Source organism: Anomaloglossus baeobatrachus, unplaced genomic scaffold, assembly GCF_048569485.1.
Source record: "Anomaloglossus baeobatrachus isolate aAnoBae1 unplaced genomic scaffold, aAnoBae1.hap1 Scaffold_419, whole genome shotgun sequence".
Classification (NCBI taxonomy): domain Eukaryota; kingdom Metazoa; phylum Chordata; class Amphibia; order Anura; family Aromobatidae; genus Anomaloglossus; species Anomaloglossus baeobatrachus.
In genome coordinates this window covers 151,221-176,666 of record NW_027443525.1, presented here as the reverse complement: position 1 = coordinate 176,666, position 25,446 = coordinate 151,221, and the positions used below count along the sequence as shown (strand labels likewise).

Sequence of the window (25,446 nt, the reverse complement as noted above, 5' to 3'; positions counted from 1 at the left end):
ACATCACAATAGCGCTGCTGCCTAGAAAACAAGCTGCGCAGAAGAAGTTGTTCTTTGGGTGGGAGGGTGGGCTAGTGGAAGGAGGGGGCAATCTCTTTTTTTCCCGGGTGGTAGGGGGATGACAGGAGAAGGGAAGCGGGTGGTGAGAAAGGTACAGAGGGCAGGGTTTGGGGGCTGGGAAGGAAAGGGAAAAGATTAGGGTTTGGGGATGATGAAAGGGCTTTCTACGGGTAAGGATGGCAAAGGGTGGCAGTGACGGAAAGTCAGGCAACCTGTCCTGTCCGTCTTTTTGTATCGTGAATTGGAAAGACTGCAAGGGGGAGGGGAGTTGCTTGCGCCCTAAAGGAGGAGTTATTCAGATTCATTGCAGTGGGCGGCGGCTGCAAAACGCACCATTCTTCTTGTTTTTGCTCTGCAAAGCAGCCTTTTCAAGGGTTGGCTTGGGTGACAAAATGTCTTGTGTAGGCGTGGGTTTGTCTCCCTCTCGCTCTCTCTCCCTAAGATGTGTCCGGCATAGGCCAGGGTGCCACTCGAGGCCCAAACCAATTCTGGTTATCGCTTCTCGGCCTTTTGGCTAAGATCAAGTGTAGTATCTGTTCTTATCAGTTTAATATCTGATACGTCCCCTATCTGGGGACCATATATTAAATGGATTTTTAGAACAGGGAGATGGAAAAAGAGCTTGCTCTGTCCACTCCACGCATTGACCTGGTATTGCAGTACCTCCAGGAACGGTGCACCCCTTCTTAACCCAGTTTCCAAAAGCAGAACTCGATTCACCTGATTCATATTAGCCCGATTAGCGAATTGAAATGAATTTTTATCTAACACACTTTTTACTTGCTTTATTCATCCAAATAGCAAACTCATCACCACTCAACTTCACCAACTCTGCTATGTCCCGTGCAGTATCTTGTTGTCAGTCTAATCTAGATCATGTGTAATTGAATGGAATAGATCCCTTTTGGACAAAGTGGAGTCAGATGCTGCAGTGACCACAGGTGTGAGAGGATCTACAATTGGCATCTGGTGTTATCTCTCTGCTTCCACTCCAAATAAAGTTACCTGTTGTTACCTGAACGTCAAATACTAAGAATGGGCGGCCTATGAAAGAATTAGTACTTTCATTAAGTATACTAAACCGGCTAATTGGGAATAGACAAACTGTAAAAAGCCCTCTGAGAAAGCCCCTCTCTAACCTTTGTTAGTAAGCTTTTCTGTAGCCTGCCTGTTGATGTATTTTCGGTTTGAACAGTGCACAACATGAAGAGACGGAACACTGGCGGCTTGTCACAATGCCCCCCGATGACATCACAATAGCGCTGCTGCCTAGAAAACAAGCTGCGCAGAAGAAGTTGTTCTTTGGGTGGGAGGGTGGGCTAGTGGAAGGAGGGGGCAATCTCTTTTTTTCCCGGGTGGTAGGGGGATGACAGGAGAAGGGAAGCGGGTGGTGAGAAAGGTACAGAGGGCAGGGTTTGGGGGCTGGGAAGGAAAGGGAAAAGATTAGGGTTTGGGATGATGAAAGGGCTTTCTACGGGTAAGGATGGCAAAGGGTGGCAGTGACGGAAAGTCAGGCAACCTGTCCTGTCCGTCTTTTTGTATCGTGAATTGGAAAGACTGCAAGGGGGAGGGGAGTTGCTTGCGCCCTAAAGGAGGAGTTATTCAGATTCATTGCAGTGGGCGGCGGCTGCAAAACGCACCATTCTTCTTGTTTTTGCTCTGCAAAGCAGCCTTTTCAAGGGTTGGCTTGGGTGACAAAATGTCTTGTGTAGGCGTGGGTTTGTCTCCCTCTCGCTCTCTCTCCCTAAGATGTGTCCGGCATAGGCCAGGGTGCCACTCGAGGCCCAAACCAATTCTGGTTATCGCTTCTCGGCCTTTTGGCTAAGATCAAGTGTAGTATCTGTTCTTATCAGTTTAATATCTGATACGTCCCCTATCTGGGGACCATATATTAAATGGATTTTTAGAACAGGGAGATGGAAAAAGAGCTTGCTCTGTCCACTCCACGCATTGACCTGGTATTGCAGTACCTCCAGGAACGGTGCACCCCTTCTTAACCCAGTTTCCAAAAGCAGAACTCGATTCACCTGATTCATATTAGCCCGATTAGCGAATTGAAATGAATTTTTATCTAACACACTTTTTACTTGCTTTATTCATCCAAATAGCAAACTCATCACCACTCAACTTCACCAACTCTGCTATGTCCCGTGCAGTATCTTGTTGTCAGTCTAATCTAGATCATGTGTAATTGAATGGAATAGATCCCTTTTGGACAAAGTGGAGTCAGATGCTGCAGTGACCACAGGTGTGAGAGGATCTACAATTGGCATCTGGTGTTATCTCTCTGCTTCCACTCCAAATAAAGTTACCTGTTGTTACACTGAACGTCAAATACTAAGAATGGGCGGCCTATGAAAGAATTAGTACTTTCATTAAGTATACTAAACCGGCTAATTGGGAATAGACAAACTGTAAAAAGCCCTCTGAGAAAGCCCCTCTCTAACCTTTGTTAGTAAGCTTTTCTGTAGCCTGCCTGTTGATGTATTTTCGGTTTGAACAGTGCACAACATGAAGAGACGGAACACTGGCGGCTTGTCACAATGCCCCCCGATGACATCACAATAGCGCTGCTGCCTAGAAAACAAGCTGCGCAGAAGAAGTTGTTCTTTGGGTGGGAGGGTGGGCTAGTGGAAGGAGGGGGCAATCTCTTTTTTTCCCGGGTGGTAGGGGGATGACAGGAGAAGGGAAGCGGGTGGTGAGAAAGGTACAGAGGGCAGGGTTTGGGGGCTGGGAAGGAAAGGGAAAAGATTAGGGTTTGGGGATGATGAAAGGGCTTTCTACGGGTAAGGATGGCAAAGGGTGGCAGTGACGGAAAGTCAGGCAACCTGTCCTGTCCGTCTTTTTGTATCGTGAATTGGAAAGACTGCAAGGGGGAGGGGAGTTGCTTGCGCCCTAAAGGAGGAGTTATTCAGATTCATTGCAGTGGGCGGCGGCTGCAAAACGCACCATTCTTCTTGTTTTTGCTCTGCAAAGCAGCCTTTTCAAGGGTTGGCTTGGGTGACAAAATGTCTTGTGTAGGCGTGGGTTTGTCTCCCTCTCGCTCTCTCTCCCTAAGATGTGTCCGGCATAGGCCAGGGTGCCACTCGAGGCCCAAACCAATTCTGGTTATCGCTTCTCGGCCTTTTGGCTAAGATCAAGTGTAGTATCTGTTCTTATCAGTTTAATATCTGATACGTCCCCTATCTGGGGACCATATATTAAATGGATTTTTAGAACAGGGAGATGGAAAAAGAGCTTGCTCTGTCCACTCCACGCATTGACCTGGTATTGCAGTACCTCCAGGAACGGTGCACCCCTTCTTAACCCAGTTTCCAAAAGCAGAACTCGATTCACCTGATTCATATTAGCCCGATTAGCGAATTGAAATGAATTTTTATCTAACACACTTTTTACTTGCTTTATTCATCCAAATAGCAAACTCATCACCACTCAACTTCACCAACTCTGCTATGTCCCGTGCAGTATCTTGTTGTCAGTCTAATCTAGATCATGTGTAATTGAATGGAATAGATCCCTTTTGGACAAAGTGGAGTCAGATGCTGCAGTGACCACAGGTGTGAGAGGATCTACAATTGGCATCTGGTGTTATCTCTCTGCTTCCACTCCAAATAAAGTTACCTGTTGTTACCTGAACGTCAAATACTAAGAATGGGCGGCCTATGAAAGAATTAGTACTTTCATTAAGTATACTAAACCGGCTAATTGGGAATAGACAAACTGTAAAAAGCCCTCTGAGAAAGCCCCTCTCTAACCTTTGTTAGTAAGCTTTTCTGTAGCCTGCCTGTTGATGTATTTTCGGTTTGAACAGTGCACAACATGAAGAGACGGAACACTGGCGGCTTGTCACAATGCCCCCCGATGACATCACAATAGCGCTGCTGCCTAGAAAACAAGCTGCGCAGAAGAAGTTGTTCTTTGGGTGGGAGGGTGGGCTAGTGGAAGGAGGGGGCAATCTCTTTTTTTCCCGGGTGGTAGGGGGATGACAGGAGAAGGGAAGCGGGTGGTGAGAAAGGTACAGAGGGCAGGGTTTGGGGGCTGGGAAGGAAAGGGAAAAGATTAGGGTTTGGGGATGATGAAAGGGCTTTCTACGGGTAAGGATGGCAAAGGGTGGCAGTGACGGAAAGTCAGGCAACCTGTCCTGTCCGTCTTTTTGTATCGTGAATTGGAAAGACTGCAAGGGGGAGGGGAGTTGCTTGCGCCCTAAAGGAGGAGTTATTCAGATTCATTGCAGTGGGCGGCGGCTGCAAAACGCACCATTCTTCTTGTTTTTGCTCTGCAAAGCAGCCTTTTCAAGGGTTGGCTTGGGTGACAAAATGTCTTGTGTAGGCGTGGGTTTGTCTCCCTCTCGCTCTCTCTCCCTAAGATGTGTCCGGCATAGGCCAGGGTGCCACTCGAGGCCCAAACCAATTCTGGTTATCGCTTCTCGGCCTTTTGGCTAAGATCAAGTGTAGTTTGGGAGGGTACTACCTTGGTTGGTGCTGAAAGGTGCCAGGGTATTGCACAACTGCTGGCCTTGGGGGAGTGTGCATCGTAGGATGTCATAGCCCTCTTGTGACGGACAGTTACCTGGGCAACGAGAGGCGGTCACTTTATTATTTTCAAACTCCTCCTTCAAAAAAAAAAAAAAAAAATCTGTTCTTATCAGTTTAATATCTGATACGTCCCCTATCTGGGGACCATATATTAAATGGATTTTTAGAACAGGGAGATGGAAAAAGAGCTTGCTCTGTCCACTCCACGCATTGACCTGGTATTGCAGTACCTCCAGGAACGGTGCACCCCTTCTTAACCCAGTTTCCAAAAGCAGAACTCGATTCACCTGATTCATATTAGCCCGATTAGCGAATTGAAATGAATTTTTATCTAACACACTTTTTACTTGCTTTATTCATCCAAATAGCAAACTCATCACCACTCAACTTCACCAACTCTGCTATGTCCCGTGCAGTATCTTGTTGTCAGTCTAATCTAGATCATGTGTAATTGAATGGAATAGATCCCTTTTGGACAAAGTGGAGTCAGATGCTGCAGTGACCACAGGTGTGAGAGGATCTACAATTGGCATCTGGTGTTATCTCTCTGCTTCCACTCCAAATAAAGTTACCTGTTGTTACCTGAACGTCAAATACTAAGAATGGGCGGCCTATGAAAGAATTAGTACTTTCATTAAGTATACTAAACCGGCTAATTGGGAATAGACAAACTGTAAAAAGCCCTCTGAGAAAGCCCCTCTCTAACCTTTGTTAGTAAGCTTTTCTGTAGCCTGCCTGTTGATGTATTTTCGGTTTGAACAGTGCACAACATGAAGAGACGGAACACTGGCGGCTTGTCACAATGCCCCCCGATGACATCACAATAGCGCTGCTGCCTAGAAAACAAGCTGCGCAGAAGAAGTTGTTCTTTGGGTGGGAGGGTGGGCTAGTGGAAGGAGGGGGCAATCTCTTTTTTTCCCGGGTGGTAGGGGGATGACAGGAGAAGGGAAGCGGGTGGTGAGAAAGGTACAGAGGGCAGGGTTTGGGGGCTGGGAAGGAAAGGGAAAAGATTAGGGTTTGGGGATGATGAAAGGGCTTTCTACGGGTAAGGATGGCAAAGGGTGGCAGTGACGGAAAGTCAGGCAACCTGTCCTGTCCGTCTTTTTGTATCGTGAATTGGAAAGACTGCAAGGGGGAGGGGAGTTGCTTGCGCCCTAAAGGAGGAGTTATTCAGATTCATTGCAGTGGGCGGCGGCTGCAAAACGCACCATTCTTCTTGTTTTTGCTCTGCAAAGCAGCCTTTTCAAGGGTTGGCTTGGGTGACAAAATGTCTTGTGTAGGCGTGGGTTTGTCTCCCTCTCGCTCTCTCTCCCTAAGATGTGTCCGGCATAGGCCAGGGTGCCACTCGAGGCCCAAACCAATTCTGGTTATCGCTTCTCGGCCTTTTGGCTAAGATCAAGTGTAGTATCTGTTCTTATCAGTTTAATATCTGATACGTCCCCTATCTGGGGACCATATATTAAATGGATTTTTAGAACAGGGAGATGGAAAAAGAGCTTGCTCTGTCCACTCCACGCATTGACCTGGTATTGCAGTACCTCCAGGAACGGTGCACCCCTTCTTAACCCAGTTTCCAAAAGCAGAACTCGATTCACCTGATTCATATTAGCCCGATTAGCGAATTGAAATGAATTTTTATCTAACACACTTTTTACTTGCTTTATTCATCCAAATAGCAAACTCATCACCACTCAACTTCACCAACTCTGCTATGTCCCGTGCAGTATCTTGTTGTCAGTCTAATCTAGATCATGTGTAATTGAATGGAATAGATCCCTTTTGGACAAAGTGGAGTCAGATGCTGCAGTGACCACAGGTGTGAGAGGATCTACAATTGGCATCTGGTGTTATCTCTCTGCTTCCACTCCAAATAAAGTTACCTGTTGTTACCTGAACGTCAAATACTAAGAATGGGCGGCCTATGAAAGAATTAGTACTTTCATTAAGTATACTAAACCGGCTAATTGGGAATAGACAAACTGTAAAAAGCCCTCTGAGAAAGCCCCTCTCTAACCTTTGTTAGTAAGCTTTTCTGTAGCCTGCCTGTTGATGTATTTTCGGTTTGAACAGTGCACAACATGAAGAGACGGAACACTGGCGGCTTGTCACAATGCCCCCCAATGACATCACAATAGCGCTGCTGCCTAGAAAACAAGCTGCGCAGAAGAAGTTGTTCTTTGGGTGGGAGGGTGGGCTAGTGGAAGGAGGGGGCAATCTCTTTTTTTCCCGGGTGGTAGGGGGATGACAGGAGAAGGGAAGCGGGTGGTGAGAAAGGTACAGAGGGCAGGGTTTGGGGGCTGGGAAGGAAAGGGAAAAGATTAGGGTTTGGGGATGATGAAAGGGCTTTCTACGGGTAAGGATGGCAAAGGGTGGCAGTGACGGAAAGTCAGGCAACCTGTCCTGTCCGTCTTTTTGTATCGTGAATTGGAAAGACTGCAAGGGGGAGGGGAGTTGCTTGCGCCCTAAAGGAGGAGTTATTCAGATTCATTGCAGTGGGCGTCGGCTGCAAAACGCACCATTCTTCTTGTTTTTGCTCTGCAAAGCAGCCTTTTCAAGGGTTGGCTTGGGTGACAAAATGTCTTGTGTAGGCGTGGGTTTGTCTCCCTCTCGCTCTCTCTCCCTAAGATGTGTCCGGCATAGGCCAGGGTGCCACTCGAGGCCCAAACCAATTCTGGTTATCGCTTCTCGGCCTTTTGGCTAAGATCAAGTGTAGTATCTGTTCTTATCAGTTTAATATCTGATACGTCCCCTATCTGGGGACCATATATTAAATGGATTTTTAGAACAGGGAGATGGAAAAAGAGCTTGCTCTGTCCACTCCACGCATTGACCTGGTATTGCAGTACCTCCAGGAACGGTGCACCCCTTCTTAACCCAGTTTCCAAAAGCAGAACTCGATTCACCTGATTCATATTAGCCCGATTAGCGAATTGAAATGAATTTTTATCTAACACACTTTTTACTTGCTTTATTCATCCAAATAGCAAACTCATCACCACTCAACTTCACCAACTCTGCTATGTCCCGTGCAGTATCTTGTTGTCAGTCTAATCTAGATCATGTGTAATTGAATGGAATAGATCCCTTTTGGACAAAGTGGAGTCAGATGCTGCAGTGACCACAGGTGTGAGAGGATCTACAATTGGCATCTGGTGTTATCTCTCTGCTTCCACTCCAAATAAAGTTACCTGTTGTTACCTGAACGTCAAATACTAAGAATGGGCGGCCTATGAAAGAATTAGTACTTTCATTAAGTATACTAAACCGGCTAATTGGGAATAGACAAACTGTAAAAAGCCCTCTGAGAAAGCCCCTCTCTAACCTTTGTTAGTAAGCTTTTCTGTAGCCTGCCTGTTGATGTATTTTCGGTTTGAACAGTGCACAACATGAAGAGACGGAACACTGGCGGCTTGTCACAATGCCCCCCGATGACATCACAATAGCGCTGCTGCCTAGAAAACAAGCTGCGCAGAAGAAGTTGTTCTTTGGGTGGGAGGGTGGGCTAGTGGAAGGAGGGGGCAATCTCTTTTTTTCCCGGGTGGTAGGGGGATGACAGGAGAAGGGAAGCGGGTGGTGAGAAAGGTACAGAGGGCAGGGTTTGGGGGCTGGGAAGGAAAGGGAAAAGATTAGGGTTTGGGGATGATGAAAGGGCTTTCTACGGGTAAGGATGGCAAAGGGTGGCAGTGACGGAAAGTCAGGCAACCTGTCCTGTCCGTCTTTTTGTATCGTGAATTGGAAAGACTGCAAGGGGGAGGGGAGTTGCTTGCGCCCTAAAGGAGGAGTTATTCAGATTCATTGCAGTGGGCGGCGGCTGCAAAACGCACCATTCTTCTTGTTTTTGCTCTGCAAAGCAGCCTTTTCAAGGGTTGGCTTGGGTGACAAAATGTCTTGTGTAGGCGTGGGTTTGTCTCCCTCTCGCTCTCTCTCCCTAAGATGTGTCCGGCATAGGCCAGGGTGCCACTCGAGGCCCAAACCAATTCTGGTTATCGCTTCTCGGCCTTTTGGCTAAGATCAAGTGTAGTATCTGTTCTTATCAGTTTAATATCTGATACGTCCCCTATCTGGGGACCATATATTAAATGGATTTTTAGAACAGGGAGATGGAAAAAGAGCTTGCTCTGTCCACTCCACGCATTGACCTGGTATTGCAGTACCTCCAGGAACGGTGCACCCCTTCTTAACCCAGTTTCCAAAAGCAGAACTCGATTCACCTGATTCATATTAGCCCGATTAGCGAATTGAAATGAATTTTTATCTAACACACTTTTTACTTGCTTTATTCATCCAAATAGCAAACTCATCACCACTCAACTTCACCAACTCTGCTATGTCCCGTGCAGTATCTTGTTGTCAGTCTAATCTAGATCATGTGTAATTGAATGGAATAGATCCCTTTTGGACAAAGTGGAGTCAGATGCTGCAGTGACCACAGGTGTGAGAGGATCTACAATTGGCATCTGGTGTTATCTCTCTGCTTCCACTCCAAATAAAGTTACCTGTTGTTACCTGAACGTCAAATACTAAGAATGGGCGGCCTATGAAAGAATTAGTACTTTCATTAAGTATACTAAACCGGCTAATTGGGAATAGACAAACTGTAAAAAGCCCTCTGAGAAAGCCCCTCTCTAACCTTTGTTAGTAAGCTTTTCTGTAGCCTGCCTGTTGATGTATTTTCGGTTTGAACAGTGCACAACATGAAGAGACGGAACACTGGCGGCTTGTCACAATGCCCCCCAATGACATCACAATAGCGCTGCTGCCTAGAAAACAAGCTGCGCAGAAGAAGTTGTTCTTTGGGTGGGAGGGTGGGCTAGTGGAAGGAGGGGGCAATCTCTTTTTTTCCCGGGTGGTAGGGGGATGACAGGAGAAGGGAAGCGGGTGGTGAGAAAGGTACAGAGGGCAGGGTTTGGGGGCTGGGAAGGAAAGGGAAAAGATTAGGGTTTGGGGATGATGAAAGGGCTTTCTACGGGTAAGGATGGCAAAGGGTGGCAGTGACGGAAAGTCAGGCAACCTGTCCTGTCCGTCTTTTTGTATCGTGAATTGGAAAGACTGCAAGGGGGAGGGGAGTTGCTTGCGCCCTAAAGGAGGAGTTATTCAGATTCATTGCAGTGGGCGTCGGCTGCAAAACGCACCATTCTTCTTGTTTTTGCTCTGCAAAGCAGCCTTTTCAAGGGTTGGCTTGGGTGACAAAATGTCTTGTGTAGGCGTGGGTTTGTCTCCCTCTCGCTCTCTCTCCCTAAGATGTGTCCGGCATAGGCCAGGGTGCCACTCGAGGCCCAAACCAATTCTGGTTATCGCTTCTCGGCCTTTTGGCTAAGATCAAGTGTAGTATCTGTTCTTATCAGTTTAATATCTGATACGTCCCCTATCTGGGGACCATATATTAAATGGATTTTTAGAACAGGGAGATGGAAAAAGAGCTTGCTCTGTCCACTCCACGCATTGACCTGGTATTGCAGTACCTCCAGGAACGGTGCACCCCTTCTTAACCCAGTTTCCAAAAGCAGAACTCGATTCACCTGATTCATATTAGCCCGATTAGCGAATTGAAATGAATTTTTATCTAACACACTTTTTACTTGCTTTATTCATCCAAATAGCAAACTCATCACCACTCAACTTCACCAACTCTGCTATGTCCCGTGCAGTATCTTGTTGTCAGTCTAATCTAGATCATGTGTAATTGAATGGAATAGATCCCTTTTGGACAAAGTGGAGTCAGATGCTGCAGTGACCACAGGTGTGAGAGGATCTACAATTGGCATCTGGTGTTATCTCTCTGCTTCCACTCCAAATAAAGTTACCTGTTGTTACCTGAACGTCAAATACTAAGAATGGGCGGCCTATGAAAGAATTAGTACTTTCATTAAGTATACTAAACCGGCTAATTGGGAATAGACAAACTGTAAAAAGCCCTCTGAGAAAGCCCCTCTCTAACCTTTGTTAGTAAGCTTTTCTGTAGCCTGCCTGTTGATGTATTTTCGGTTTGAACAGTGCACAACATGAAGAGACGGAACACTGGCGGCTTGTCACAATGCCCCCCGATGACATCACAATAGCGCTGCTGCCTAGAAAACAAGCTGCGCAGAAGAAGTTGTTCTTTGGGTGGGAGGGTGGGCTAGTGGAAGGAGGGGGCAATCTCTTTTTTTCCCGGGTGGTAGGGGGATGACAGGAGAAGGGAAGCGGGTGGTGAGAAAGGTACAGAGGGCAGGGTTTGGGGGGCTGGGAAGGAAAGGGAAAAGATTAGGGTTTGGGGATGATGAAAGGGCTTTCTACGGGTAAGGATGGCAAAGGGTGGCAGTGACGGAAAGTCAGGCAACCTGTCCTGTCCGTCTTTTTGTATCGTGAATTGGAAAGACTGCAAGGGGGAGGGGAGTTGCTTGCGCCCTAAAGGAGGAGTTATTCAGATTCATTGCAGTGGGCGGCGGCTGCAAAACGCACCATTCTTCTTGTTTTTGCTCTGCAAAGCAGCCTTTTCAAGGGTTGGCTTGGGTGACAAAATGTCTTGTGTAGGCGTGGGTTTGTCTCCCTCTCGCTCTCTCTCCCTAAGATGTGTCCGGCATAGGCCAGGGTGCCACTCGAGGCCCAAACCAATTCTGGTTATCGCTTCTCGGCCTTTTGGCTAAGATCAAGTGTAGTATCGTTCGAAAAGGTGGTTTAAGGCTCCGGCCACCTTAGTACAATGATGCAATGCACACTGGAAGGTTGCGCTTGTTAGTACTTTGGGAGGATAGTATATCCATCTAGAGGAAACCATGGCCCTACCAGGATCGAGGCTATTAGACTGAGTAAGTGTGGGGGCTATGGTGCAATGTGCCCCAGGATTGACGACCCTGGAGTGAGTCTGAGCTTGCTGGCTTTGGACCCCGGCAAGCCTTGGGCTCTGTAGCACACCGTACCTTGCCCTTTCATACTTTCTGAGCATATTGCTCTATCCCGGCCTTCTGGCTAGGAAGGGAAATTTTTATAATCATGGTCGGAGGTCCGTTCAGCTTTGGGCTGAGAAACCAACACCCGGTTGGAGGTCCGGGTCAGCTTCGGCTGAGAAACCAACACCCGGTTGGAGGTCCGGGTCAGCTTCGGCTGAGAAACCAACACCCGGTTGGAGGTCCGGGTCAGCTTCGGCTGAGAAACCAACACCCGGTTGGAGGTCCGGTTAGCCTTGGGCTGAGAAACCAACACCGGTTGACGGTCCGGGCAGTTTCGGCTGCGAAACCAACAACTAGTAGCTCTCTACTCCACTTGGGTAAGATGCCTGGGTGGACGCTGGGAGCAACGACAAGGCTCAACCAGGCTTCGGCTTGGGGGAGCACCGAAGATCCCTGACCCTTGCTGTGGCCTTCTGGCTCGGAGGGACGGGGTTGATTTTTGGGGACCCTCTCCTCACGGAGGGGTCCACACGAATCCTAGCCTTTGCACTGTTTTTGGTGTGACTTCGGTCATGCATTTTTTGCGGTGCTTTGGAAAGCTTCATTAAATCAAAAAATCTGTTCTTATCAGTTTAATATCTGATACGTCCCCTATCTGGGGACCATATATTAAATGGATTTTTAGAACAGGGAGATGGAAAAAGAGCTTGCTCTGTCCACTCCACGCATTGACCTGGTATTGCAGTACCTCCAGGAACGGTGCACCCCTTCTTAACCCAGTTTCCAAAAGCAGAACTCGATTCACCTGATTCATATTAGCCCGATTAGCGAATTGAAATGAATTTTTATCTAACACACTTTTTACTTGCTTTATTCATCCAAATAGCAAACTCATCACCACTCAACTTCACCAACTCTGCTATGTCCCGTGCAGTATCTTGTTGTCAGTCTAATCTAGATCATGTGTAATTGAATGGAATAGATCCCTTTTGGACAAAGTGGAGTCAGATGCTGCAGTGACCACAGGTGTGAGAGGATCTACAATTGGCATCTGGTGTTATCTCTCTGCTTCCACTCCAAATAAAGTTACCTGTTGTTACCTGAACGTCAAATACTAAGAATGGGCGGCCTATGAAAGAATTAGTACTTTCATTAAGTATACTAAACCGGCTAATTGGGAATAGACAAACTGTAAAAAGCCCTCTGAGAAAGCCCCTCTCTAACCTTTGTTAGTAAGCTTTTCTGTAGCCTGCCTGTTGATGTATTTTCGGTTTGAACAGTGCACAACATGAAGAGACGGAACACTGGCGGCTTGTCACAATGCCCCCCGATGACATCACAATAGCGCTGCTGCCTAGAAAACAAGCTGCGCAGAAGAAGTTGTTCTTTGGGTGGGAGGGTGGGCTAGTGGAAGGAGGGGGCAATCTCTTTTTTTCCCGGGTGGTAGGGGGATGACAGGAGAAGGGAAGCGGGTGGTGAGAAAGGTACAGAGGGCAGGGTTTGGGGGCTGGGAAGGAAAGGGAAAAGATTAGGGTTTGGGGATGATGAAAGGGCTTTCTACGGGTAAGGATGGCAAAGGGTGGCAGTGACGGAAAGTCAGGCAACCTGTCCTGTCCGTCTTTTTGTATCGTGAATTGGAAAGACTGCAAGGGGGAGGGGAGTTGCTTGCGCCCTAAAGGAGGAGTTATTCAGATTCATTGCAGTGGGCGGTGGCTGCAAAACGCACCATTCTTCTTGTTTTTGCTCTGCAAAGCAGCCTTTTCAAGGGTTGGCTTGGGTGACAAAATGTCTTGTGTAGGCGTGGGTTTGTCTCCCTCTCGCTCTCTCTCCCTAAGATGTGTCCGGCATAGGCCAGGGTGCCACTCGAGGCCCAAACCAATTCTGGTTATCGCTTCTCGGCCTTTTGGCTAAGATCAAGTGTAGTATCTGTTCTTATCAGTTTAATATCTGATACGTCCCCTATCTGGGGACCATATATTAAATGGATTTTTAGAACAGGGAGATGGAAAAAGAGCTTGCTCTGTCCACTCCACGCATTGACCTGGTATTGCAGTACCTCCAGGAACGGTGCACCCCTTCTTAACCCAGTTTCCAAAAGCAGAACTCGATTCACCTGATTCATATTAGCCCGATTAGCGAATTGAAATGAATTTTTATCTAACACACTTTTTACTTGCTTTATTCATCCAAATAGCAAACTCATCACCACTCAACTTCACCAACTCTGCTATGTCCCGTGCAGTATCTTGTTGTCAGTCTAATCTAGATCATGTGTAATTGAATGGAATAGATCCCTTTTGGACAAAGTGGAGTCAGATGCTGCAGTGACCACAGGTGTGAGAGGATCTACAATTGGCATCTGGTGTTATCTCTCTGCTTCCACTCCAAATAAAGTTACCTGTTGTTACCTGAACGTCAAATACTAAGAATGGGCGGCCTATGAAAGAATTAGTACTTTCATTAAGTATACTAAACCGGCTAATTGGGAATAGACAAACTGTAAAAAGCCCTCTGAGAAAGCCCCTCTCTAACCTTTGTTAGTAAGCTTTTCTGTAGCCTGCCTGTTGATGTATTTTCGGTTTGAACAGTGCACAACATGAAGAGACGGAACACTGGCGGCTTGTCACAATGCCCCCCGATGACATCACAATAGCGCTGCTGCCTAGAAAACAAGCTGCGCAGAAGAAGTTGTTCTTTGGGTGGGAGGGTGGGCTAGTGGAAGGAGGGGGCAATCTCTTTTTTTCCCGGGTGGTAGGGGGATGACAGGAGAAGGGAAGCGGGTGGTGAGAAAGGTACAGAGGGCAGGGTTTGGGGGCTGGGAAGGAAAGGGAAAAGATTAGGGTTTGGGGATGATGAAAGGGCTTTCTACGGGTAAGGATGGCAAAGGGTGGCAGTGACGGAAAGTCAGGCAACCTGTCCTGTCCGTCTTTTTGTATCGTGAATTGGAAAGACTGCAAGGGGGAGGGGAGTTGCTTGCGCCCTAAAGGAGGAGTTATTCAGATTCATTGCAGTGGGCGGCGGCTGCAAAACGCACCATTCTTCTTGTTTTTGCTCTGCAAAGCAGCCTTTTCAAGGGTTGGCTTGGGTGACAAAATGTCTTGTGTAGGCGTGGGTTTGTCTCCCTCTCGCTCTCTCTCCCTAAGATGTGTCCGGCATAGGCCAGGGTGCCACTCGAGGCCCAAACCAATTCTGGTTATCGCTTCTCGGCCTTTTGGCTAAGATCAAGTGTAGTATCGTTCGAAAAGGTGGTTTAAGGCTCCGGCCACCTTAGTACAATGATGCAATGCACACTGGAAGGTTGCGCTTGTTAGTACTTTGGGAGGATAGTATATCCATCTAGAGGAAACCATGGCCCTACCAGGATCGAGGCTATTAGACTGAGTAAGTGTGGGGGCTATGGTGCAATGTGCCCCAGGATTGACGACCCTGGAGTGAGTCTGAGCTTGCTGGCTTTGGACCCCGGCAAGCCTTGGGCTCTGTAGCACACCGTACCTTGCCCTTTCATACTTTCTGAGCATATTGCTCTATCCCGGCCTTCTGGCTAGGAAGGGAAATTTTTATAATCATGGTCGGAGGTCCGTTCAGCTTTGGGCTGAGAAACCAACACCCGGTTGGAGGTCCGGGTCAGCTTCGGCTGAGAAACCAACACCCGGTTGGAGGTCCGGGTCAGCTTCGGCTGAGAAACCAACACCCGGTTGGAGGTCCGGGTCAGCTTCGGCTGAGAAACCAACACCCGGTTGGAGGTCCGGTTAGCCTTGGGCTGAGAAACCAACACCGGTTGACGGTCCGGGCAGTTTCGGCTGCGAAACCAACAACTAGTAGCTCTCTACTCCACTTGGGTAAGATGCCTGGGTGGACGCTGGGAGCAACGACAAGGCTCAACCAGGCTTCGGCTTGGGGGAGCACCGAAGATCCCTGACCCTTGCTGTGGCCTTCTGGCTCGGAGGGACGGGGTTGATTTTTGGGGACCCTCTCCTCACGGAGGGGTCCACACGAATCCTAGCCTTTGCACTGTTTTTGGTGTGACTTCGGTCATGCATTTTTTGCGGTGCTTTGGAAAGCTTCATTAAATCAAAAAATCTGTTCTTATCAGTTTAATATCTGATACGTCCCCTATCTGGGGACCATATATTAAATGGATTTTTAGAACAGGGAGATGGAAAAAGAGCTTGCTCTGTCCACTCCACGCATTGACCTGGTATTGCAGTACCTCCAGGAACGGTGCACCCCTTCTTAACCCAGTTTCCAAAAGCAGAACTCGATTCACCTGATTCATATTAGCCCGATTAGCGAATTGAAATGAATTTTTATCTAACACACTTTTTACTTGCTTTATTCATCCAAATAGCAAACTCATCACCACTCAACTTCACCAACTCTGCTATGTCCCGTGCAGTATCTTGTTGTCAGTCTAATCTAGATCATGTGTAATTGAATGGAATAGATCCCTTTTGGACAAAGTGGAGTCAGATGCTGCAGTGACCACAGGTGTGAGAGGATCTACAATTGGCATCTGGTGTTATCTCTCTGCTTCCACTCCAAATAAAGTTACCTGTTGTTACCTGAACGTCAAATACTAAGAATGGGCGGCCTATGAAAGAATTAGTACTTTCATTAAGTATACTAAACCGGCTAATTGGGAATAGACAAACTGTAAAAAGCCCTCTGAGAAAGCCCCTCTCTAACCTTTGTTAGTAAGCTTTTCTGTAGCCTGCCTGTTGATGTATTTTCGGTTTGAACAGTGCACAACATGAAGAGACGGAACACTGGCGGCTTGTCACAATGCCCCCCGATGACATCACAATAGCGCTGCTGCCTAGAAAACAAGCTGCGCAGAAGAAGTTGTTCTTTGGGTGGGAGGGTGGGCTAGTGGAAGGAGGGGGCAATCTCTTTTTTTCCCGGGTGGTAGGGGGATGACAGGAGAAGGGAAGCGGGTGGTGAGAAAGGTACAGAGGGCAGGGTTTGGGGGCTGGGAAGGAAAGGGAAAAGATTAGGGTTTGGGGATGATGAAAGGGCTTTCTACGGGTAAGGATGGCAAAGGGTGGCAGTGACGGAAAGTCAGGCAACCTGTCCTGTCCGTCTTTTTGTATCGTGAATTGGAAAGACTGCAAGGGGGAGGGGAGTTGCTTGCGCCCTAAAGGAGGAGTTATTCAGATTCATTGCAGTGGGCGGCGGCTGCAAAACGCACCATTCTTCTTGTTTTTGCTCTGCAAAGCAGCCTTTTCAAGGGTTGGCTTGGGTGACAAAATGTCTTGTGTAGGCGTGGGTTTGTCTCCCTCTCGCTCTCTCTCCCTAAGATGTGTCCGGCATAGGCCAGGGTGCCACTCGAGGCCCAAACCAATTCTGGTTATCGCTTCTCGGCCTTTTGGCTAAGATCAAGTGTAGTATCTGTTCTTATCAGTTTAATATCTGATACGTCCCCTATCTGGGGACCATATATTAAATGGATTTTTAGAACAGGGAGATGGAAAAAGAGCTTGCTCTGTCCACTCCACGCATTGACCTGGTATTGCAGTACCTCCAGGAACGGTGCACCCCTTCTTAACCCAGTTTCCAAAAGCAGAACTCGATTCACCTGATTCATATTAGCCCGATTAGCGAATTGAAATGAATTTTTATCTAACACACTTTTTACTTGCTTTATTCATCCAAATAGCAAACTCATCACCACTCAACTTCACCAACTCTGCTATGTCCCGTGCAGTATCTTGTTGTCAGTCTAATCTAGATCATGTGTAATTGAATGGAATAGATCCCTTTTGGACAAAGTGGAGTCAGATGCTGCAGTGACCACAGGTGTGAGAGGATCTACAATTGGCATCTGGTGTTATCTCTCTGCTTCCACTCCAAATAAAGTTACCTGTTGTTACCTGAACGTCAAATACTAAGAATGGGCGGCCTATGAAAGAATTAGTACTTTCATTAAGTATACTAAACCGGCTAATTGGGAATAGACAAACTGTAAAAAGCCCTCTGAGAAAGCCCCTCTCTAACCTTTGTTAGTAAGCTTTTCTGTAGCCTGCCTGTTGATGTATTTTCGGTTTGAACAGTGCACAACATGAAGAGACGGAACACTGGCGGCTTGTCACAATGCCCCCCGATGACATCACAATAGCGCTGCTGCCTAGAAAACAAGCTGCGCAGAAGAAGTTGTTCTTTGGGTGGGAGGGTGGGCTAGTGGAAGGAGGGGGCAATCTCTTTTTTTCCCGGGTGGTAGGGGGATGACAGGAGAAGGGAAGCGGGTGGTGAGAAAGGTACAGAGGGCAGGGTTTGGGGGCTGGGAAGGAAAGGGAAAAGATTAGGGTTTGGGGATGATGAAAGGGCTTTCTACGGGTAAGGATGGCAAAGGGTGGCAGTGACGGAAAGTCAGGCAACCTGTCCTGTCCGTCTTTTTGTATCGTGAATTGGAAAGACTGCAAGGGGGAGGGGAGTTGCTTGCGCCCTAAAGGAGGAGTTATTCAGATTCATTGCAGTGGGCGGCGGCTGCAAAACGCACCATTCTTCTTGTTTTTGCTCTGCAAAGCAGCCTTTTCAAGGGTTGGCTTGGGTGACAAAATGTCTTGTGTAGGCGTGGGTTTGTCTCCCTCTCGCTCTCTCTCCCTAAGATGTGTCCGGCATAGGCCAGGGTGCCACTCGAGGCCCAAACCAATTCTGGTTATCGCTTCTCGGCCTTTTGGCTAAGATCAAGTGTAGTATCTGTTCTTATCAGTTTAATATCTGATACGTCCCCTATCTGGGGACCATATATTAAATGGATTTTTAGAACAGGGAGATGGAAAAAGAGCTTGCTCTGTCCACTCCACGCATTGACCTGGTATTGCAGTACCTCCAGGAACGGTGCACCCCTTCTTAACCCAGTTTCCAAAAGCAGAACTCGATTCACCTGATTCATATTAGCCCGATTAGCGAATTGAAATGAATTTTTATCTAACACACTTTTTACTTGCTTTATTCATCCAAATAGCAAACTCATCACCACTCAACTTCACCAACTCTGCTATGTCCCGTGCAGTATCTTGTTGTCAGTCTAATCTAGATCATGTGTAATTGAATGGAATAGATCCCTTTTGGACAAAGTGGAGTCAGATGCTGCAGTGACCACAGGTGTGAGAGGATCTACAATTGGCATCTGGTGTTATCTCTCTGCTTCCACTCCAAATAAAGTTACCTGTTGTTACCTGAACGTCAAATACTAAGAATGGGCGGCCTATGAAAGAATTAGTACTTTCATTAAGTATACTAAACCGGCTAATTGGGAATAGACAAACTGTAAAAAGCCCTCTGAGAAAGCCCCTCTCTAACCTTTGTTAGTAAGCTTTTCTGTAGCCTGCCTGTTGATGTATTTTCGGTTTGAACAGTGCACAACATGAAGAGACGGAACACTGGCGGCTTGTCACAATGCCCCCCGATGACATCACAATAGCGCTGCTGCCTAGAAAACAAGCTGCGCAGAAGAAGTTGTTCTTTGGGTGGGAGGGTGGGCTAGTGGAAGGAGGGGGCAATCTCTTTTTTTCCCGGGTGGTAGGGGGATGACAGGAGAAGGGAAGCGGGTGGTGAGAAAGGTACAGAGGGCAGGGTTTGGGGGCTGGGAAGGAAAGGGAAAAGATTAGGGTTTGGGGATGATGAAAGGGCTTTCTACGGGTAAGGATGGCAAAGGGTGGCAGTGACGGAAAGTCAGGCAACCTGTCCTGTCCGTCTTTTTGTATCGTGAATTGGAAAGACTGCAAGGGGGAGGGGAGTTGCTTGCGCCCTAAAGGAGGAGTTATTCAGATTCATTGCAGTGGGCGGCGGCTGCAAAACGCACCATTCTTCTTGTTTTTGCTCTGCAAAGCAGCCTTTTCAAGGGTTGGCTTGGGTGACAAAATGTCTTGTGTAGGCGTGGGTTTGTCTCCCTCTCGCTCTCTCTCCCTAAGATGTGTCCGGCATAGGCCAGGGTGCCACTCGAGGCCCAAACCAATTCTGGTTATCGCTTCTCGGCCTTTTGGCTAAGATCAAGTGTAGTATCTGTTCTTATCAGTTTAATATCTGATACGTCCCCTATCTGGGGACCATATATTAAATGGATTTTTAGAACAGGGAGATGGAAAAAGAGCTTGCTCTGTCCACTCCACGCATTGACCTGGTATTGCAGTACCTCCAGGAACGGTGCACCCCTTCTTAACCCAGTTTCCAAAAGCAGAACTCGATTCACCTGATTCATATTAGCCCGATTAGCGAATTGAAATGAATTTTTATCTAACACACTTTTTACTTGCTTTATTCATCCAAATAGCAAACTCATCACCACTCAACTTCACCAACTCTGCTATGTCCCGTGCAGTATCTTGTTGTCAGTCTAATCTAGATCATGTGTAATTGAATGGAATAGATCCCTTTTGGACAAAGTGGAGTCAGATGCTGCAGTGACCACAGGTGTGAGAGGATCTACAATTGGCATCTGGTGTTATCTCTCTGCTTCCACTCCAAATAAAGTTACCTGTTGTTACCTGAACGTCAAATACTAAGAATGGGCGGCCTATGAAAGAATTAGTACTTTCATTAAGTATACTAAACCGGCTAATTGGGAATAGACAAACTGTAAAAAGCCCTCTGAGAAAGCCCCTCTCTAACCTTTGTTAGTAAGCTTTTCTGTAGCCTGCCTGTTGATGTATTTTCGGTTTGAACAGTGCACAACATGAAGAGACGGAACACTGGCGGCTTGTCACAATGCCCCCCGATGACATCACAATAGCGCTGCTGCCTAGAAAACAAGCTGCGCAGAAGAAGTTGTTCTTTGGGTGGGAGGGTGGGCTAGTGGAAGGAGGGGGCAATCTCTTTTTTTCCCGGGTGGTAGGGGGATGACAGGAGAAGGGAAGCGGGTGGTGAGAAAGGTACAGAGGGCAGGGTTTGGGGGCTGGGAAGGAAAGGGAAAAGATTAGGGTTTGGGGATGATGAAAGGGCTTTCTACGGGTAAGGATGGCAAAGGGTGGCAGTGACGGAAAGTCAGGCAACCTGTCCTGTCCGTCTTTTTGTATCGTGAATTGGAAAGACTGCAAGGGGGAGGGGAGTTGCTTGCGCCCTAAAGGAGGAGTTATTCAGATTCATTGCAGTGGGCGGCGGCTGCAAAACGCACCATTCTTCTTGTTTTTGCTCTGCAAAGCAGCCTTTTCAAGGGTTGGCTTGGGTGACAAAATGTCTTGTGTAGGCGTGGGTTTGTCTCCCTCTCGCTCTCTCTCCCTAAGATGTGTCCGGCATAGGCCAGGGTGCCACTCGAGGCCCAAACCAATTCTGGTTATCGCTTCTCGGCCTTTTGGCTAAGATCAAGTGTAGTATCTGTTCTTATCAGTTTAATATCTGATACGTCCCCTATCTGGGGACCATATATTAAATGGATTTTTAGAACAGGGAGATGGAAAAAGAGCTTGCTCTGTCCACTCCACGCATTGACCTGGTATTGCAGTACCTCCAGGAACGGTGCACCCCTTCTTAACCCAGTTTCCAAAAGCAGAACTCGATTCACCTGATTCATATTAGCCCGATTAGCGAATTGAAATGAATTTTTATCTAACACACTTTTTACTTGCTTTATTCATCCAAATAGCAAACTCATCACCACTCAACTTCACCAACTCTGCTATGTCCCGTGCAGTATCTTGTTGTCAGTCTAATCTAGATCATGTGTAATTGAATGGAATAGATCCCTTTTGGACAAAGTGGAGTCAGATGCTGCAGTGACCACAGGTGTGAGAGGATCTACAATTGGCATCTGGTGTTATCTCTCTGCTTCCACTCCAAATAAAGTTACCTGTTGTTACCTGAACGTCAAATACTAAGAATGGGCGGCCTATGAAAGAATTAGTACTTTCATTAAGTATACTAAACCGGCTAATTGGGAATAGACAAACTGTAAAAAGCCCTCTGAGAAAGCCCCTCTCTAACCTTTGTTAGTAAGCTTTTCTGTAGCCTGCCTGTTGATGTATTTTCGGTTTGAACAGTGCACAACATGAAGAGACGGAACACTGGCGGCTTGTCACAATGCCCCCCGATGACATCACAATAGCGCTGCTGCCTAGAAAACAAGCTGCGCAGAAGAAGTTGTTCTTTGGGTGGGAGGGTGGGCTAGTGGAAGGAGGGGGCAATCTCTTTTTTTCCCGGGTGGTAGGGGGATGACAGGAGAAGGGAAGCGGGTGGTGAGAAAGGTACAGAGGGCAGGGTTTGGGGGCTGGGAAGGAAAGGGAAAAGATTAGGGTTTGGGGATGATGAAAGGGCTTTCTACGGGTAAGGATGGCAAAGGGTGGCAGTGACGGAAAGTCAGGCAACCTGTCCTGTCCGTCTTTTTGTATCGTGAATTGGAAAGACTGCAAGGGGGAGGGGAGTTGCTTGCGCCCTAAAGGAGGAGTTATTCAGATTCATTGCAGTGGGCGGCGGCTGCAAAACGCACCATTCTTCTTGTTTTTGCTCTGCAAAGCAGCCTTTTCAAGGGTTGGCTTGGGTGACAAAATGTCTTGTGTAGGCGTGGGTTTGTCTCCCTCTCGCTCTCTCTCCCTAAGATGTGTCCGGCATAGGCCAGGGTGCCACTCGAGGCCCAAACCAATTCTGGTTATCGCTTCTCGGCCTTTTGGCTAAGATCAAGTGTAGTATCTGTTCTTATCAGTTTAATATCTGATACGTCCCCTATCTGGGGACCATATATTAAATGGATTTTTAGAACAGGGAGATGGAAAAAGAGCTTGCTCTGTCCACTCCACGCATTGACCTGGTATTGCAGTACCTCCAGGAACGGTGCACCCCTTCTTAACCCAGTTTCCAAAAGCAGAACTCGATTCACCTGATTCATATTAGCCCGATTAGCGAATTGAAATGAATTTTTATCTAACACACTTTTTACTTGCTTTATTCATCCAAATAGCAAACTCATCACCACTCAACTTCACCAACTCTGCTATGTCCCGTGCAGTATCTTGTTGTCAGTCTAATCTAGATCATGTGTAATTGAATGGAATAGATCCCTTTTGGACAAAGTGGAGTCAGATGCTGCAGTGACCACAGGTGTGAGAGGACCTACAATTGGCATCTGGTGTTATCTCTCTGCTTCCACTCCAAATAAAGTTACCTGTTGTTACCTGAACGTCAAATACTAAGAATGGGCGGCCTATGAAAGAATTAGTACTTTCATTAAGTATACTAAACCGGCTAATTGGGAATAGACAAACTGTAAAAAGCCCTCTGAGAAAGCCCCTCTCTAACCTTTGTTAGTAAGCTTTTCTGTAGCCTGCCTGTTGATGTATTTTCGGTTTGAACAGTGCACAACATGAAGAGACGGAACACTGGCGGCTTGTCACAATGCCCCCCGATGACATCACAATAGCGCTGCTGCCTAGAAAACAAGCTGCGCAGAAGAAGTTGTTCTTTGGGTGGGAGGGTGGGCTAGTGGAAGGAGGGGGCAATCTCTTTTTTTCCCGGGTGGTAGGGGGATGACAGGAGAAGGGAAGCGGGTGGTGAGAAAGGTACAGAGGGCAGGGTTTGGGGGCTGGGAAGGAAAGGGAAAAGATTAGGGTTTGGGGATGATGAAAGGGCTTTCTACGGGTAAGGATGGCAAAGGGTGGCAGTGACGGAAAGTCAGGCAACCTGTCCTGTCCGTCTTTTTGTATCGTGAATTGGAAAGACTGCAAGGGGGAGGGGAGTTGCTTGCGCCCTAAAGGAGGAGTTATTCAGATTCATTGCAGTGGGCGGCGGCTGCAAAACGCACCATTCTTCTTGTTTTTGCTCTGCAAAGCAGCCTTTTCAAGGGTTGGCTTGGGTGACAAAATGTCTTGTGTAGGCGTGGGTTTGTCTCCCTCTCGCTCTCTCTCCCTAAGATGTGTCCGGCATAGGCCAGGGTGCCACTCGAGGCCCAAACCAATTCTGGTTATCGCTTCTCGGCCTTTTGGCTAAGATCAAGTGTAGTATCTGTTCTTATCAGTTTAATATCTGATACGTCCCCTATCTGGGGACCATATATTAAATGGATTTTTAGAACAGGGAGATGGAAAAAGAGCTTGCTCTGTCCACTCCACGCATTGACCTGGTATTGCAGTACCTCCAGGAACGGTGCACCCCTTCTTAACCCAGTTTCCAAAAGCAGAACTCGATTCACCTGATTCATATTAGCCCGATTAGCGAATTGAAATGAATTTTTATCTAACACACTTTTTACTTGCTTTATTCATCCAAATAGCAAACTCATCACCACTCAACTTCACCAACTCTGCTATGTCCCGTGCAGTATCTTGTTGTCAGTCTAATCTAGATCATGTGTAATTGAATGGAATAGATCCCTTTTGGACAAAGTGGAGTCAGATGCTGCAGTGACCACAGGTGTGAGAGGATCTACAATTGGCATCTGGTGTTATCTCTCTGCTTCCACTCCAAATAAAGTTACCTGTTGTTACCTGAACGTCAAATACTAAGAATGGGCGGCCTATGAAAGAATTAGTACTTTCATTAAGTATACTAAACCGGCTAATTGGGAATAGACAAACTGTAAAAAGCCCTCTGAGAAAGCCCCTCTCTAACCTTTGTTAGTAATCTTTTCTGTAGCCTGCCTGTTGATGTATTTTCGGTTTGAACAGTGCACAACATGAAGAGACGGAACACTGGCGGCTTGTCACAATGCCCCCCGATGACATCACAATAGCGCTGCTGCCTAGAAAACAAGCTGCGCAGAAGAAGTTGTTCTTTGGGTGGGAGGGTGGGCTAGTGGAAGGAGGGGGCAATCTCTTTTTTTCCCGGGTGGTAGGGGGATGACAGGAGAAGGGAAGCGGGTGGTGAGAAAGGTACAGAGGGCAGGGTTTGGGGGCTGGGAAGGAAAGGGAAAAGATTAGGGTTTGGGGATGATGAAAGGGCTTTCTACGGGTAAGGATGGCAAAGGGTGGCAGTGACGGAAAGTCAGGCAACCTGTCCTGTCCGTCTTTTTGTATCGTGAATTGGAAAGACTGCAAGGGGGAGGGGAGTTGCTTGCGCCCTAAAGGAGGAGTTATTCAGATTCATTGCAGTGGGCGGCGGCTGCAAAACGCACCATTCTTCTTGTTTTTGCTCTGCAAAGCAGCCTTTTCAAGGGTTGGCTTGGGTGACAAAATGTCTTGTGTAGGCGTGGGTTTGTCTCCCTCTCGCTCTCTCTCCCTAAGATGTGTCCGGCATAGGCCAGGGTGCCACTCGAGGCCCAAACCAATTCTGGTTATCGCTTCTCGGCCTTTTGGCTAAGATCAAGTGTAGTCCCTTCATTGGGTTTGCCTTGGTCTTGGCTGGGAGGGGCCCGGGCTTGCACAACCGCCGGCCTCGGGGATTGTTGCGCCTTTTGGTGCTTACGTCCCCTTATGGCTGGTGGTTCCTGGGCTCGGGAGGCGATCACCTGCGGCACTGCGTATTTGTGTGGTGGCCGATGACCGTTTTCTGAAATTTGCGGATGTAATCTCATCTGTTCTTATCAGTTTAATATCTGATACGTCCCCTATCTGGGGACCATATATTAAATGGATTTTTAGAACAGGGAGATGGAAAAAGAGCTTGCTCTGTCCACTCCACGCATTGACCTGGTATTGCAGTACCTCCAGGAACGGTGCACCCCTTCTTAACCCAGTTTCCAAAAGCAGAACTCGATTCACCTGATTCATATTAGCCCGATTAGCGAATTGAAATGAATTTTTATCTAACACACTTTTTACTTGCTTTATTCATCCAAATAGCAAACTCATCACCACTCAACTTCACCAACTCTGCTATGTCCCGTGCAGTATCTTGTTGTCAGTCTAATCTAGATCATGTGTAATTGAATGGAATAGATCCCTTTTGGACAAAGTGGAGTCAGATGCTGCAGTGACCACAGGTGTGAGAGGATCTACAATTGGCATCTGGTGTTATCTCTCTGCTTCCACTCCAAATAAAGTTACCTGTTGTTACCTGAACGTCAAATACTAAGAATGGGCGGCCTATGAAAGAATTAGTACTTTCATTAAGTATACTAA

General features: G+C 47.3%; 18 non-coding genes and 2 pseudogenes across 18 annotated transcripts; all 20 read left to right on the top strand.

Annotated features, from left to right (window-relative positions):
• The first annotated feature begins 554 nt into the window (after positions 1–554).
• On the top strand, positions 555–745 carry LOC142278525 (U2 spliceosomal RNA). Its single transcript, XR_012741354.1, has one exon. It is a non-coding gene; the product is annotated as a U2 spliceosomal RNA (small nuclear RNA).
• A 1,116-nt stretch (positions 746–1,861) lies between these two features.
• LOC142278523 (U2 spliceosomal RNA) lies at positions 1,862–2,052 on the top strand. The gene has a single exon (XR_012741352.1). It is a non-coding gene; the product is annotated as a U2 spliceosomal RNA (small nuclear RNA).
• A 1,118-nt stretch (positions 2,053–3,170) lies between these two features.
• On the top strand, positions 3,171–3,361 carry LOC142278522 (U2 spliceosomal RNA). Its single transcript, XR_012741351.1, has one exon. It is a non-coding gene; the product is annotated as a U2 spliceosomal RNA (small nuclear RNA).
• A 1,293-nt stretch (positions 3,362–4,654) lies between these two features.
• LOC142278641 (U2 spliceosomal RNA) lies at positions 4,655–4,847 on the top strand. The gene has a single exon (XR_012741458.1). It is a non-coding gene; the product is annotated as a U2 spliceosomal RNA (small nuclear RNA).
• Positions 4,848–5,964: 1,117 nt separating this feature from the next.
• Positions 5,965–6,155, top strand: LOC142278521 (U2 spliceosomal RNA). Its single transcript, XR_012741350.1, has one exon. It is a non-coding gene; the product is annotated as a U2 spliceosomal RNA (small nuclear RNA).
• A 1,117-nt stretch (positions 6,156–7,272) lies between these two features.
• LOC142278520 (U2 spliceosomal RNA) lies at positions 7,273–7,463 on the top strand. The gene has a single exon (XR_012741349.1). It is a non-coding gene; the product is annotated as a U2 spliceosomal RNA (small nuclear RNA).
• Positions 7,464–8,580: 1,117 nt separating this feature from the next.
• LOC142278519 (U2 spliceosomal RNA) lies at positions 8,581–8,771 on the top strand. The gene has a single exon (XR_012741348.1). It is a non-coding gene; the product is annotated as a U2 spliceosomal RNA (small nuclear RNA).
• Positions 8,772–9,888: 1,117 nt separating this feature from the next.
• Positions 9,889–10,079, top strand: LOC142278518 (U2 spliceosomal RNA). The gene has a single exon (XR_012741347.1). It is a non-coding gene; the product is annotated as a U2 spliceosomal RNA (small nuclear RNA).
• A 1,118-nt stretch (positions 10,080–11,197) lies between these two features.
• LOC142278653 (U2 spliceosomal RNA) lies at positions 11,198–11,339 on the top strand (annotated as a pseudogene).
• A 697-nt stretch (positions 11,340–12,036) lies between these two features.
• Positions 12,037–12,234, top strand: LOC142278629 (U2 spliceosomal RNA). The gene has a single exon (XR_012741447.1). It is a non-coding gene; the product is annotated as a U2 spliceosomal RNA (small nuclear RNA).
• A 1,117-nt stretch (positions 12,235–13,351) lies between these two features.
• Positions 13,352–13,542, top strand: LOC142278517 (U2 spliceosomal RNA). The gene has a single exon (XR_012741346.1). It is a non-coding gene; the product is annotated as a U2 spliceosomal RNA (small nuclear RNA).
• Positions 13,543–14,659: 1,117 nt separating this feature from the next.
• Positions 14,660–14,801, top strand: LOC142278652 (U2 spliceosomal RNA; annotated as a pseudogene).
• A 697-nt stretch (positions 14,802–15,498) lies between these two features.
• LOC142278628 (U2 spliceosomal RNA) lies at positions 15,499–15,696 on the top strand. Its single transcript, XR_012741446.1, has one exon. It is a non-coding gene; the product is annotated as a U2 spliceosomal RNA (small nuclear RNA).
• A 1,117-nt stretch (positions 15,697–16,813) lies between these two features.
• On the top strand, positions 16,814–17,004 carry LOC142278516 (U2 spliceosomal RNA). The gene has a single exon (XR_012741345.1). It is a non-coding gene; the product is annotated as a U2 spliceosomal RNA (small nuclear RNA).
• A 1,117-nt stretch (positions 17,005–18,121) lies between these two features.
• Positions 18,122–18,312, top strand: LOC142278514 (U2 spliceosomal RNA). The gene has a single exon (XR_012741344.1). It is a non-coding gene; the product is annotated as a U2 spliceosomal RNA (small nuclear RNA).
• A 1,117-nt stretch (positions 18,313–19,429) lies between these two features.
• On the top strand, positions 19,430–19,620 carry LOC142278513 (U2 spliceosomal RNA). The gene has a single exon (XR_012741343.1). It is a non-coding gene; the product is annotated as a U2 spliceosomal RNA (small nuclear RNA).
• Positions 19,621–20,737: 1,117 nt separating this feature from the next.
• On the top strand, positions 20,738–20,928 carry LOC142278511 (U2 spliceosomal RNA). Its single transcript, XR_012741341.1, has one exon. It is a non-coding gene; the product is annotated as a U2 spliceosomal RNA (small nuclear RNA).
• Positions 20,929–22,045: 1,117 nt separating this feature from the next.
• LOC142278510 (U2 spliceosomal RNA) lies at positions 22,046–22,236 on the top strand. The gene has a single exon (XR_012741340.1). It is a non-coding gene; the product is annotated as a U2 spliceosomal RNA (small nuclear RNA).
• Positions 22,237–23,353: 1,117 nt separating this feature from the next.
• Positions 23,354–23,544, top strand: LOC142278509 (U2 spliceosomal RNA). Its single transcript, XR_012741339.1, has one exon. It is a non-coding gene; the product is annotated as a U2 spliceosomal RNA (small nuclear RNA).
• Positions 23,545–24,866: 1,322 nt separating this feature from the next.
• Positions 24,867–25,051, top strand: LOC142278640 (U2 spliceosomal RNA). The gene has a single exon (XR_012741457.1). It is a non-coding gene; the product is annotated as a U2 spliceosomal RNA (small nuclear RNA).
• Positions 25,052–25,446: the final 395 nt, after the last annotated feature.